Consider the following 14,265-nt stretch of genomic DNA (forward strand, 5'->3'; position numbering starts at 1 on the left):
CTTGAATAATTAGGTTTGTATCTTTCACGAAAGTCAGCAAGTTTTCAGCCATTAGTTCTTCAAATACTTTTTCTACACCACACCCTTCCTTTTTCCTCTCCTCCTGGGACTCTGATGATGTGAATGTTAGGCATTTTGGTGTTGTCCCACAGGTATCTGAAGTAGTACGTAGATTCATTCTTTTTGATCTTTTTTTTCTTTGTTGCTCAAATTGTATAATATTTATTGATATATCTTTACGCTCACTGACTCTTCTGTCCATTCTACTATTAAGCTGCTTCAGTGAGGTTTTTTTTTTTTTTGGTTTGAAATTTCCCATTTGGCTCTTCTTTCTATCTTCTGTTCCTTTGCTGACACTTTCTGTCTTTCTGTTAATTTCAAGAATGTTCATGCTTACTTGGTGGAGGAAGTTTATAAGAGCTGCTTTAAAGTCTGTTTTAAAAGAATTGAGGTATAATTGATGTACAATATTATATGTTTCAGATGTACAACATAGTGATTCTCAATTTTTAAAGGTTTTATTCCATTTATAGTTGTTATAAAATATTGGCTATAATTCCCTGTGCTGTACAATAAATCCTTGTAGCTTATTTATTTTATACACAGTAGTTTGTACCTCTTAATCCTCTACCCCAATCTTTCCACTTCCCCCTTCCCTCTCCCCACTGGCAACCACTAGTTTGTTGTCTGTATCTGTAAGTCTATTTCTTTTTTGTTATATTCACTAGTTTGTTTTATTTTTTAGATTCCACATGTAAGTGATATCATACAGTATTTGTTTTTCTCTGTCTGACTTATTTCACTCAGCATAATACCTTCTAAAATCTATCTATGTTGCTGCAAATGGCAAGATTTCATTTTTTTAATGGCTTAGTAGTATTCTATTATATATGCACCACATCTTCTTTGTCCATTCATCTGTTGATGGACACTGAGGTTGCTTCCATGTCTTGGCAATTGTAAATAATGCTGCTATGAACATTGGGGTGCAATAGCTGCCTTAAGGTCTTAATCAGATAATTCCAACATCTATGTCATCTCTGTGTTAACATCTGTTCCTTATCTTTTCCCAGGGAAGTTGAGATTTTCCTGGTTGTTCATCTTCCAAGTGATTTTGGATTGCATATTAGACATTTTGACTTTTATGTTTTGTGACTTTGGGTGTTGTTTAAATTCTGTGGAGTATGTTGGTACTTTCTTTTAGAAGGCAACTGGTCCATTTGGGTTCAGGCTGCAAGTTCTTAACCAGCTTTTTGTGGGCTGTGGTTTCAAGTCAGTTCTTTTTCAAAGCCTTTGCAGTGCTATTCAGACCTGTCCCGTGTGTGCCACCAGGCTGACACTTGGGTGGTGGTTTATCTCTTAGTACAGCTCTCAAAGTTGTTATGCTGGTTAGGATTATGTCTATGCATGTGCAGCTTGGCAGTGAGCCCAGGGGTTTATCAACAACTTTATGGGACTGATTTTCCAAGCTCCTTTCTCTCTGTGATTTCTTTACACATTCAAGTCCCTGGGAGTCTTCTTTGTGGTACTTACCCCAGAAAGCTGTGGCTTTAAGCTGCTCTCCCACATTTGTGTTTGCCTTCAGGACCAAGTGCTGGGAGGTCAAAGAGAGAAAAAAGCAACGGGATTTGTTCCATTCTTTTGGGAATACAGCTCCTCTGATCAGAGGAGAAGGTTTCCCTCCCTCAGTGTTTCACACATCTGTGGGCCCCTTTTGCTAGTACTGTCACTACCAGGAGACCCGTTTACCGCTCCTGGAGCCAGAGCTGGAGGGTTTCTCCCACAGCTGTCTGTTTGCGTGGAAGGCTGCTTGTGGCTCCTCCCTGCCTACTCTCCCCTGTAACCCCTGAGCCCAGGCAAGAGTACACTGGAGTTTGAAAAATGGTAAATTAGTTCAGGGGCACTTCAAATGCTGATCTTCCTTAATCCTCCTGCTACTTTATTTTTCGAATCCTTAAATCACTGCTCCTTGTATTCTGTTCAGATTTCACAACTGCATTTAGTAGGGGAGAGATAGGGGTGGACTTGCTGACTCCATTTTCCCCTAAATTGCAACCCTACTACTCAGAAATAAACATTATTAACATTCTGATGTCTTCTCTTCCAGTATATATATTTTTTGTGAACACATATAACTGGAATCACACCCTGTGTACAGTTTAGCAGTTTACTTTGTTCAGTATCATTATGAGAATTTCCCCCAATATTATTAAAATACAAGTACAATATTTAAAACCTGATTTTAAAGTGTTATCTATTTATTGTTGAAATGTTGAAAAAGGGAGAGAAATCATAAGCAATAAAACAAAAAGGATGTGTAGTCCCACCACTCAGAAATAACTCAACATTTTGATGTATACATTTCCAGTCTTCTAAATATTTTATGCATATAAATTACTGTGCATACTAGTTTTTTTTGGTTTTTTTTGCAGTACGCGGGCCTCTCACTGCTGTGGCCTCTCTCGTTGCAAAGCACAGGCTCTGGATGTGCAAGCTCAGTGGCCATGGCTCACAGGCCCAGCCGCTCCGCGGCATGTGGGATCTTCCGGGACCGGGGCACGAACCCGCGTCCCCTGCATTGGTAGGCGGACTCTCAACCACTGCGCCACCAGGGAAGCCCTGTGCATACTATTTTGAAACTTGTTTTTTTAACTCGACACATTGGAATATTTTCTATACTATTTAATAATCTTCTACAGCACATTTAAAAAGGCTACATTGTAATCAATCACATGAATGTACCAGAATATATCAGAATATATTTAAAGAATCAGAAGTTGTTGTAAATTTAAGTTGCTCATAATTTTTCTTCTTGCAGGGAAAATTTAATCAACATTTTTAGCATTCATAGAAGTGACTCTTTTTGTACGTCTGTACTTTTATTCTTTTTTTTTTTTTTTTTTTTTTTTGCGGTATGCGGGCCCCTCACTGCCGCGGCCTCTCCCGTTGCGGAGCACAGGCTCCGGACGCGCAGGCTCAGCAGCCATGGCTCACGGGCCCAGCCGCTCCGCGGCATGTGGGATCTTCCCGGACCGGGGCACGAACCCGTGTCCCCTGCACCGGCAGGCGGACTCTCAACCACTGCGCCACCAGGGAATCCCTGTACTTTTATTCTTATGATAAATCCTAGCATACAATTGCTGGGACAAAGACATTTTATACTTATTCCCAATTGCCTTTGAAAATGATTACCTATTTAGACTGTTAACGTATCCCTGCACTTAGGCCAAATTAGGTATCATCATTTAAAATATAAATTCTAATTGGATAGATTAACACAGGCCAGTAAAAATTCCATTTAATTACTATTTTATGTATACTGCTGAAAATATTTTATGATTGAATAATACACAATGTGGATGGAGCACTCCTTTATTGGTAGAACTCTTTTGTTGTTTTTTTTTCATAATTCTGCCACAATCTATGCCTCTATCTTTTTCTATCTACTGCCATATATCTCTGTAGGTATCTATGCATCTATCTATGTATCTGTCTATGTAACTATTAATCATCTATCTAGCATAATTTTTCCCACAACTTTATTTCTTTACTATAGATTTGTAGATGGGGTGACTGGGTCAAAGATTATTAACTTTCTTCCTTTTGCAAATATATATATATATATCTCACTTTTGGGCCAAGACTGAAGAAATAGGTGTGCTTTCTTCATATCTTTTCCCCTTTTGCTGAAAGGATGCAACTGTTCATGAGGCCCTAAGGGATGTGAAGAACCACAGGATGGAAAGAGTCTGGATCCCTTAATCACTGCATGGAGGAGAGCCACCTGTGGACTAGGAACACTGGGTTATAGTCTTACATGGATAGGATACACTGTTAGGTTAAGACACTGAAATTTGGTGATTTATTCTTCAGAAATAATCCTTGTTAACATTTTGGTGTGTTTTTTCTTTTTCCTACGCATTTTTTCTCTTTAGTTTAGATCAGGGAATGAATATTTTTTAAGGCAATTGGTATGTACTACCAAAAAGCTTTACAGAAATCTTGGTTTAATTTATACTCAAGCAATCAGTATATGAGAATGGCTTTCTTTGCATTGTTTGTTTGTAGTTACTGTATTCTTATGAATATTCTTGTAACAGCCTACTGTTAAAAAACCCTCTAGGCTATGTTACAACCTGTTAGACATCTTATTTCCCTTATCAAATTATAAAGTTTTGAGATTTAATGTTTGAATGCCCTTGAACACCATAATAACCTGATAAATATTTGTTGAATGACTTCTAAGCCCAATTCTCAGAATATTTACCAAAATTTATTTGAACTTTGACACAATTTGGTTCTGCATTAGCAAATCCTACTTGGGTTAGTTTACTTTCAGACTAATAGATTTCTTTTGCCCATCCTTCTAAGTCATCTTTCAAAGGCTTGTCATTGATCCCATAATTTTATGACACATCATTTCAGAGTCAAGACTATTCTTCAGTGTTCTGAGTTCATCTGGCTTCTCAGACTCAGGCTGACTTCTGCTCCAGTCCTTTCCCCATTCATTTGTTCACTTAGTCATTCATCAGATATTTATCCAGCACCTACTATGTGTCAAAATCTACTGTGTGCTAATGTTTGGGTTATGGCAAAGAACAAAACAAAGATTTCTTTCCCCATGGATCTTATATTTAGTGGGGGAGATAGACATTAAACAATAAACACAATAATAAATTATAGCTATGTTAGAAGATATGGAAAAAAGACAAAGAAAAGCAGGGTGAGAGGAGTAGGAAGAGAACATACTGTATAGCACAGGGAACTCTACTTAATGCACTGTGGTGACCTAAATGGGAAGGAAATCCAAAAAACAGCGGATGTATGTATATGTATAGCTGATTCATTTTGCTGTACAGTAGAAACTAACACAACACTGGGACTTCCCTGGTGGTCCAGTGGTTAAGAATCCGCCTTCCAATGCAGGGGACGCAGGGTTGATCCCTGGTTAGGGAAGTAAGATCCCACATGCCGCGTGGCAACTAAGCCTGTGCGCTGCAACTACCGAGCCTGCGAGCTCTGCAATCCAAGTGCCACAACTAGAGAGAAGCCTGTGCGCCACAACGAAGAGCCCACACGCTGCAAGGAAAGATCCTTCATGCTGCAGTGAAGATTCCGCGTGCCGCAACTAAGACCCAACGCAGCCAAATAAATTAAAAAAAAAAAAAAGAAACTAAGACAACATTGTAAAGTAACTATACTTCAATAAAAGTTAATTAAAAAGAAAGAGGAATAGGAAGTGCCTTGGGAGGGTTGCCGTTTGAAACACAGTGGTCAGGGTATAAGCCTCATGGAGAGCGAGACAATTAGGCAAAGAAGGAGGTAAGGATGTCTGGGGGACGGATCACTGCAGACAGAGGGAATGGCTGGGAGGAGCCCTGAGGCAGGCCTGTGTTGGTGTGTCGAAGGCTGTGTTGAAGGTTGGTGTGTTGAAGGAAAGGAGGCCACAATGGCTGCAGCAGGGTGGGCGGGGGTGTGAGGCAGGACTACAATGAAGAAGAACAGGAGTGAACGGGAAGAGGAGGAGTCATGATCTGACTGCAGTTTTATAAGGGCTGTGCTGACCACCACGTGGAGAGTAGGTGTAGGCTGGCAGGAAGAAAAGCAGAGGACTGGGTGGGAGACTATTTCAAATCTAGATGATGGTGGCTTGGATCAGAATGGTAGCGGTGGTTATAGGAAGGGAAGTAAGAATTTTTTTTTTTTTTTTTTTTTTTTGGCTGTGCCACATAACTTGAGGTATCTTAGCTCCCTCCACCAGGCATCGAACCAGGGCCCATGGCAGTGAAAGCCTGGAGTCCTAACCCCTGGACCGCCAGGGAACTGCTGGAAGTAAGAATTCAGATGCACTTGGAATATAGAACCAATAGGAATTTCTGACAGACTGGATCTGGGGGTGGGTGGTGAGAGAAAGGTTCCACAGTGCGGATAGAGAGAAGCTTCTAAGATGTAAATGACTTAAACCCTAGCTCTCCCTCATTCACTATGAAAAAACGTCAAGCGAAATACAGCTTTAACAAAAATATACTGGGCTCTCATGGCTAGTTTCATCTCTCACCCTTTTGCATTTTACACACGAGCCATAATCAGCGTTGACTTCTCGCCTTCCATCCCCACACCCTTTCTACACTCAGCTCATGCATTTTTTTGTTTCTTGAAAGTCTTTTCCAATTCGTAGTACGCTATTTTCCTGCGCATGCTGAACAAATTGCCATAAACCTGGTAGCTCAAAGCCGCAAAGGCTTATTCTCTCACAATTCTGGAATCAAGGGTCCGAATCAAGGGGTCGTCAGGGCTGCATTTCCAGAGGTTCTCTGGGAGAATATGTTCCTTGACCTTCCCCTGCTTCTGGTGGCTTCTGGTATTCCTCGGCTTGTGGCTGCATCACTCCAGTCTCTGCCTCTGTCTTCACATCACCTCCTCTTCTGTGTGTCTGTGTCACGTCTCTCTCTGTCTTTCTCTTTCAAGGATACTTGTGATCAGATTAGCCAGGCCCACTAGTGTAATCCAGAATAATTTCCCGGTGTCAAGATCCTTAATCATATCTGCAAAGATCCTTTTTCTTTATAAGGTAACAGGTTCCAGGGATTAGGACCTGATATCTTTGGGTGGCCATTAAGCAGCCTACTATGCTTGTTAGAGGCCCTGGGAGATGTGTGTTCTAGCACAGTGATCAGTCTCTCTCGGAGTACTTGCACGCTGGCTCATAACGACCTCACACAGGTCTTCCCTCTAAACTGAGCTTCTCAAAGCGAGGGATTATATCTTATTAATAATCACTGCTCCTCCCCCTGTCCCCCCAAACCCCGAGCCCCAGCACAGTTTCTAGCTCACAGCTGATGATCAGGGCACATTGATTTGGTAAATGAATGAAGGGTTTGTAACTGCTATGTACTATTGGGACTTAATAATCTTATGAAAATTAAATAGGATTGGATTCCTCAGACATCTGCATTCTGGCTTTTCTGTTTCTTTCCTGTTTTCTTTTCATGTCCAGTTGTTGCATAGAATATCTCCAGTAAATAAACCTGCTCAGTTTAGACTCAGGCTGAGTTACAGCCCTTGGTAAACATAGCTATAGTTGGACAGAAGAAGAATATATGTTTTCCTTTAACTGGTATATAAAAGCTAGAGTTTAGTATCTTTGAGGTCAGCTGGGTGCTAAAGAGGTTGATCATGCTGTTTGGAATGTCAGATCTCTCAAGAGGATTATAGTTGAGGGTAGCAGGACCTCTTAACAATGGTCTTTCCTTTGTTATGTGGGTAGTCATGGTATTGTTCAGGAGGCAGGCAGGCCAGCTAGCAGGGTACTTGGAAGTTACTGTGAGTTTGGCCTGTAAAAAATGTGTGCAATCCCTGTCTATTTGTGTTAGGGTTTAGCTGGGGCACTGGTTGGCTTACATGGTGTGGGATGCAACGAGGTCAAAATCATCTCCCAAGATTCTACTTGCAAAAGGTTTATGTTTTTATTTACGTTATCCTAGGACTTTGTTATGTACGGCTGTAAGGAAGAATGGGTCCCTGTGGTTGAAAAGCAAAGTTGTGCTTCTGCAGCGGGTTGCATCTGTCCAGAAAAGGTACAGTATTTGATTTTCCACCTTGAAAATGACTGTTTCCCATCATTTTCTCTCTGTGTTCATTTCATTATTGTAAGTGATTTTTGCAGACAACAGTGCTGTATTTAGTAAGTCAGATTTGTTATTGACCTGTCTTGGTAGAGGCCAGACACGCTCAAACATTACCCTGGTTAAATTCATATGTATTTAAAAACCCCTATGGGGCAAAACGGTGGCACATTTTAAAATTCTTGAACAACATCTCGATAAACAGCATCATAAATGTCCCTAGCTGTTATGGAAATGCCACGATTTGTATTAATAATCTGCCTAATCCATCTATCTGTCTGGTCTATCTATTCACATATCACATATATGTGTGTACAGTATATATTTATATAAAATATAATACTTGCATATAAAATATATTTTTATATTTATGTATTATATATTTTAGATACACACAAGTTTTTATTTTATTTTATTTTATTTTATTTATTTATTTATGGCTGTGTTGGGTCTTCGTTTCTGTGTGAGGGCTTTCCCTAGTTGTGGCAAGTGGGGGCCACTCCTCGTCGCGGTGCGTGGGCCCCTCACTATCGCGGCCTCTCTTGTTGCGGAGCACAGGCTCCAGACGCACAGGCTCAGCAATTGCGGCTCACGGGGCTAGCTGCTCCGTGGCATGTGGGATCTTCCCAGACCAGGGCTCGAACCCGTGTCCCCTGCATTGGCAGGCACATTCTCAACCACTGCGTCACCAGGGAAGCCCGTACACACAAGTTTTAAAAGTATAATTGGGGGCTTCCCTGGTGGCGCAGTGGTTGAGAGTCCGCCCGCTGATGCAGGGGACACGGGTTCGTGCCCCGGTCCGGGAAGATCCCACATGCCGCGGAGCGGCTGGGCCAGTGAGCCATGGCCACTGAGCCTGTGCTCTGCAACGGCAGAGGCCACAACGGTGGGAGGCCCGCGTACCGCAAAACAACAACAACAACATAAAAGTATAATTGGGATAATGTAGTATATGCTTGTGACAGATTGATTGAAAATGGGCCCCAATTCTCCACGTCTCCCTGTATTTAGAACCTTTACAATATCATTTTGCAAATCCTCCCATCAAGAGGCAGAGTCCATTACCCCTAATGTATACCAGCCTTGTGACTTGTTTTGGCTAATAGAATGCAGCGGGCGTGATGGTTCGCCAGGTCTGAGCCCAGGCCTCAACAGGCCTGTGTTCTTCCTCTCCCTCCCCTCCCACCCCAACCACGATAACAAGCCCAGGCGGGTCTGATGAAGAACAAGGAAGGCTGAGGAACCTCAGCTGGTAGCGACTTAATAAGGCAGCCCTTTCCTTAATAACGTAGTCTTTACTCCTTAAAGGAAAAAATAACCAAATTTGGTAGATACAGTATTATCTTCTAACTTGTATTTCTTTGATTACTAGTAAAATTGAGCCTTAAAAATATATTTAATGGTCATTGCTTGTTCCTATTCTTTGCATGCTTTCCTCTTGAGATGGTCATCTGTTTGCAGAGTGCTCCTGAGTGAGCTCTGTCCTTTTACTTATCCTTCCTGGCAGCCTGTCCCGAACATCCGTTAGGCAGCCCCAAACCTCGGGAACACAGATCTCATTTTTATCAATGAGAAAATCCTAAACGTGTTGACAGTGAGGGATTAGATGGAGAAAATTGAAGTTGAAGAGGAGAGGGAAATGGAAGTGAGCCGTGAGAAAGAGCTCTTTCAGCTGGGGACATCTGGGTCCCTTCAAACTCGCTGTTGCTTCTCCACACTCATTAAAGCAGGCATTCTGGATTTTGCTGTGCTGTGTGCTGATGATTTAAAGGGTCAGGAAGGACACAGAATGGAGCAGAACACGGCGCTCAACGAGAGCGCGGGGCTGGGGGAGTGGGGCGGGGCGGTGGGAGCAAGGCAGGAAGGAGCTGGTAACAAAGAGCTGCCAGAGCCACGGGCACCAAGGCTGGTTTTGCTATAAACCAGGGCCTGCTGTTTGCACACATATGCGCTGGGGTCCTCTGCAGTCACTGTCAAGTAGCGGGGCTTATTGTCATTTGCTGAGCGCCTTCAGAGTCCCCTCCCCCTCCACGTCCCCATGGAGGCTAGGCCTCTCCCACCGGACAGTCCTGCAGGCTCTTACCTGTCCCTCAGCCTGCCCCAGCCAGTCCCTCTTCCGGGGCGCTCTGTGATGGGTTCTTGTGCCATGCCTGGACCACTCTGTCGTCAAAGGTAACTGCTATTCTGATTTCTATGATCACAAGTTAGTTTTACGCATGTGCAATGGCTAATAGCATGCAGTGGATGTATATACTTTTTTGGGCTCCGGTTTTGTTTGCTCAACATTGGGTCTGTTAGAGTTATCAACGTTGTTGCTAGTAGCAGTATTTGTTCTTTTTCATTGCTGTGTAGTATTCCACTTTGAGAAAAATCTCACATTTTATCCATTCTATTGTTGACAAACATTTTGGTTGATTTTGGCTATCATAAATATACATCTATGAATATTCTTTTTTTTTTTTTTTTTTTTTTTGCGGTATGCAGGCCTCTCACTGTTGTTTCCCGTTGTGGAGCACAGGCTCCGGTGGCGCAGGCCCAGCCGCCACGGCTCACGGGCCCAGGTGCTCCGCGGCATGTGGGATCTTCCCGGACCAGGGCACGAACCCATGTCCCCTGCATCGGCAGGCGGACTCTCAACCACTGCGCCACCAGGGAAGCCCTATGAATATTCTTAATCATGTCTTTTTATGCACGTATGTGAATTTCTTTTGGGTATATACCTAGGAATGGAATTGCTGGGTGATAGAGTGTACATATGTTCAACTGAGTAGATACAGACAAGTTTCATAATGGTTCTACCAATTTGCATTCCCACCAGCAGTATCTGAGTTCCAGTAACTCCCTATCTCACCAATATGTGGTGTTGTCAGTTTTAAAAAATTTGTTTGTTTTACATTTAGCCATTCTGGTGGTAGGCAATGGTGTCTCATTATAGCTTTAATTTGCATTTCCATAGTGACTAGCGCTATTGAACATCTTTGCATAGACTCATTGGCTATTTGGGTGTTCTCTTCTGTGTAAAGCCTGCTCAGTTGAGAGTAGATTTCTATGGATGTTCTATCTATCCACATACCACATATATTTATGCATATATATTTTAGATAGATACACATGATTTTTTAAAGTATAATTGGAATAATGCAGTACATTCTTGTGACAGATGGATTGAAAGTGGACCCAATTCTCCACCTCTTTCTTGATTCAGAAACTTTGCAATATGATTTTGCAAATCCCCCCATCGAGAGGCAGAGTCCATTTCCCCTCAGTCTATGCTGGTCTTGTGACATGTTTTGGCTAATAGAATGCAGTGGACATGATGGTTTGCCAGTTTTGAGCCCAGGCCTCAAGAGGCCTGTGTGTTTCCACCCTCTCTCTCGTAACCCCTGCCTCTGTCGTGAAAGCAAGCCTGGGCTGGTCTGATGAAGAATGGGGAGGGCTGAGGAACCTCAGTTGTAGCTGAGTTAATAAGGCAGTCCTTTCTTTAATAAAGTAGTCTTTATTCCTTTAAGGAAAAAATAACCAATTCAAATTTGGTAGATGAACATAGTATTTATATTTTAACTTGTATTTCTTTGATTAGTAGTAAAATTAAACATTAAAAATATATTTAATGGCCATTGCTTATTCGTATTCTTCGCATATTTTTCTCTTAAGGTATTCATCTATTTTCAGAGCTTTTTATATAGAAGTGATTGTTAACTCTTGGTATTGTATGCAGAAAAATTGTTCTCCAGTTTATTGTTTCCCTTTAAAGTTTATTAATGGTATTTCTACATTAAAAAGTTTTGACTTTTTATGTAGTTAAATGTATTAATATTTTCCTTTATAAATCATTTCCTTTTGTGCAATACTAAGAAAAATTGTCCCCTCTCTAAGTTTATGTAATTATTTACCTATTACCTTTTAGAGAACACAAATATTAAAAGGACTAAATATAATTGTAGAACATGGGGACTTGTTAGACTATTAAAGGAGATAATTTGCGCAGGGAACACATATAAATTAGGTTGCTTTTATATATCAGTGACAAACTCTGCCTCAAACTAGTTAAAAATATACATTTTATTTTCCAAAACAAGAAATTCAGAAGTATGACAGTTTCAAAAATTGGTTAAGTGAGCAGCTCAATGGGTTTTTTTCTTACAGACCTGTTTTTTTTCCATCTTGCCACAATGCCACTGTTGGGGTGTTGGCTTTGTCTTCACATGGTTCTCCTCCTGGTCACAATATGGCTGCCAACTAGCCAAAGGGTAACATGCTTCCTTGTTCTATCCAGAGGAAACACAAGAGTATCTTCCAAGTTTTGAATACATGTTCCTCTCTTTAGTGTAACTGCCATCTAAGGTCATGTGCCCACAACTAGATCAATAACAGGGACTAAGAGAATGCCAGTCACGGATTCTCTTAGTTCAATCCGGACTCTCCTTTGGGAGTTGGAAATTGGACGATTATACAACATAACTGAGGTTTGGACAAGAAAGAAGAAAGGGGGAAAGAATGGTGGACAGGTCACCATTGGTGGTCACCCTAGGCCCTTCTAGGCACATCTCAAATTGGATGCCATTTTCCAATATGTAGTCTTAAAAAAATTCATAGCCATTTCCCATGTATTCTAAAAAAATTTTGGGCTTTGGATTCAACTCGACCTTGATTTGGATCCAGGCTCTGCTTTTTATCATTTGTAGCAGCTACTGTAGGTTATTTAACCCCTTTAAGCCTTACTTTCCCCATCTGTAAAATGGGAATAATATCTATATTGTTTGATACATAGAAGATCCTCAATAACTGGTATTTATCATTATGACCACTATAAATCAGCTCATAATTCCACTTTCCTTAGCTCTATTTTGTCTCAACAAGACATTTGAGTCAATTTGAGTGATTTACTGTGCTATATATTATTTGCTGTGCAGCAAGTTTCAAACACCGACCTGACTTTTCTTTCCATAACACTCCCATTTGCCTTTCCCTCGCCTTCTATTTCTCTTTTATGCTTATGAGTTTAGGTGTTTGATGCACTTTATAGATGAATGGTATCGCCCTCCCCACCTTGAATTATGTTTGACTTATGAGGCTAACATTTGCAAAAAGATGATTCCTATGAGGCTATGAGGAAGTAGCCAGCTCTCCAAAACGTGTTAAATCATCCTTTGGTTTAATAATAAAAACCAACTGCCTGTTTCCATTTGCAACGAACGTAGGCAGAGTTCTTTAATTTCTGTTACCTCATGCTTATCTAGTGATGCTGAACTCCCTTCAGGCATCACCAGTTCGTGTGTGTGCTCGTGTGTGTGTTTTCCCCCAGCGTGACACAAGGCAATCTGTCATCCTGGCAATGAGGAATGAGGCTCATAGACAGGAGGACTGAGGAGCAGGAAGTCTCCTTGTGCTGTCAATCTGGGCTGCTGACCCGGGGCCTCTGCGCGCGTCAAAGCAGTCAGCACTAATGCTTGGGTCATGCCCAGATGAAGTGTTTCTGCAGCTGGTACCGTGATGAGCCCGCCTGGAGGGGAGGCATACTTTTGCTTTCCCTGCCAATGATGGGAGTGACTGCTCCCCATTTATCAAAACAGTACATGAGCCATCTGGGCCTCCTAAACATACCCCCAAACGTGCCACACCATAGACATATGTAATGATGTTACTCAGGGGTTACCTTGACACAAAGCCAGGTTGGCCCCTCCAATATTTCCCAAAGTGTTTGGATGTTCCTTTTATTATTGTGTTTATCTTAAGGGAGGTTCCCCTTTAGACCGTAAGATTGGAAGGCGATATAGTCTAACGATTAAGCATTAGGGGCTCTAATCAGCCTATCCAGGTTCCTAGCTCTATGACCCTGTGCAAGTTAATTAGCCCCTTTAACTTTCAGTGTTCCCATCTGTAAAAAGAGAGAACAGTACCCAGTTGGCTATCATAGGAAGCTATTTGATCTTTGACCAAGTTTCCTGGCCCAGAGCTTTAAAAACCCTTGCAACTTCCTGAGGGATGAGGGTACTGGAGTATCTTTTATTTTAAGGAGGTAATTCTTAATGGGTTCCCTGATAGCTTCAGGATGGGGACCAGTGTCCAGAAAGACCAGGGCTTGATTAGAGGCTTGGAAATTCCATCCCCACGCCTCAGCCTCTAGGAAGGGGAGAGGGGCTGCAGGTTGAGTTCAGTCATCCATGGCCAGTGATTTAATCATGCCTATGTAATCAAATGTCCATTCAATCTCTAAGCAATGGGGTTCAGAGAGCTTTGGAGTTGGTGAACACATCTACGTGCTGGGATGGTGGTGAAACCCAGTCAGACAGAAGTGTGGGTCCCCTGGGAGCCCAGTGCTTGCAACTGCCCTCTGCAGTGAGGGCAGCCTTGTGGGACTGAGCCCTTTAACCTGTGGGGTCTGACGCTAACTCCAGGTCATTAGTGTCAGACTTGAATTGAATTGTAGGACACCCAGATGATGTTGGAGGTTTGGAGAACTGGTTGTTGGTGTGAAAAAAAGCCCACACATTCGGTGTCTGAGGTGCTGTGAGTAAAGACAGCTCCTTCCACCACAGGGAATTGTTGTGAAAATAAGTAAGGTAATCCTGAAAGGTCTAGTATGGATGCCAGCCTTCAGTTCAGTAAACCTCAAGTGGTAGTGTTGAGAAGGGTTAGG

The sequence above is a fragment of the Mesoplodon bidens genome (genome assembly GCF_964165515.1).
Source record: "Mesoplodon bidens genome assembly, chromosome: 4".
NCBI classification, from domain to species: Eukaryota; Metazoa; Chordata; class Mammalia; order Artiodactyla; family Ziphiidae; genus Mesoplodon; species Mesoplodon bidens.